Source organism: Schistocerca americana, chromosome 3 (assembly GCF_021461395.2).
Source record: "Schistocerca americana isolate TAMUIC-IGC-003095 chromosome 3, iqSchAmer2.1, whole genome shotgun sequence".
Taxonomy (NCBI): domain Eukaryota; kingdom Metazoa; phylum Arthropoda; class Insecta; order Orthoptera; family Acrididae; genus Schistocerca; species Schistocerca americana.
This window is the reverse complement of record NC_060121.1, coordinates 274201791-274202780: the sequence shown is the minus strand read 5'-3', so window position 1 is coordinate 274202780 and position 990 is coordinate 274201791. Positions and strand designations below refer to the sequence as shown.

Below are 990 nucleotides of genomic sequence, written 5' to 3'. Positions count from 1 at the left end.
AACATGTCCTCTCTCAAAGGCTGACAACTGGGAATATTGTTCTCTCCCAGAATTTCTGCCCAACTGAGTACAAGGTCAGAAATTCGCAAAGACTTTATGTCCTGTTATCGACATATCCCTGTTTATTATTCTTGTCAGCTGTGCTGTGAAGTTGGACTGGAGAGTCACAGATTCATCCATCGGCCGCTAAAGTTTAGATTTCTATTTTGCGACGATACCTGTATGATTATTAATTTGTGACCAATTTGTATAATTCCTTCGTGGCGTGTCGTTTTTTCTCTTCCTGGCAGATTAAAACTGTGTGCCGGACCGAGACTCGAACTCGGGACCTTTGCCTTTCGCGGGCAAGTGCTCTCCCAACTGAGCTACCCAAGCACGACTCACACCCCGTCCTCACAGCTTTACTTCTGCCAGTATCTCGTCTCCTACCTTCCAAACTTTACAGAAACTCTCCTGCGAACCTAGTAGAACTAGCACTCCTGAAAGAAAGGATATTGCGGAGACATAGCTTATCCACAGCCTGGGGGGTGTTTCCAGAATTAAATTAGTTCTGCTAGGTTCGCAGGAGAGCTTCTGTAAAGTTTGGAAGGTAGGAGACGAGGTACTGCTAGAAGTGAAGCTTGAGGACGGGGCGTGAGTCGTGCTTGGGTAGCTCAGTTGGTAGAGCACTTGCCCGCAAAAGGCAAAGGTCCCGAGTTCGAGTCTCGGTCCGGCACACAGTTTTAATCTGCCAGGAAGTCTCATATCAGCGCACACTCCGCTGCAGAGTGAAAACATCTCATTCTCTACCGTGACTTTGCTTTAACTTTTTTATATGTAAGTGTTGTCATTGAAAGAGATGGTGACTGGAATAAAGACAAAGTTTGCCATTCAGAATGCTGACAGTTGAAAGATCTTCACCAGAGTAATTCAGGATGTTCCTACACAAAATCGGAGGAACGCAATTAGGTTACCGCCTGCCGGTATCTAGGACAACGTTAATATTAATGC

General features: G+C 45.7%; 1 non-coding gene across 1 annotated transcript; it reads left to right on the top strand.

The window, feature by feature from the left end:
• Positions 1-641: 641 nt before the first annotated feature.
• Trnal-caa lies at positions 642-716 on the top strand. Its single transcript has one exon. It is a non-coding gene; the product is annotated as a tRNA-Leu (tRNA).
• Positions 717-990: the final 274 nt, after the last annotated feature.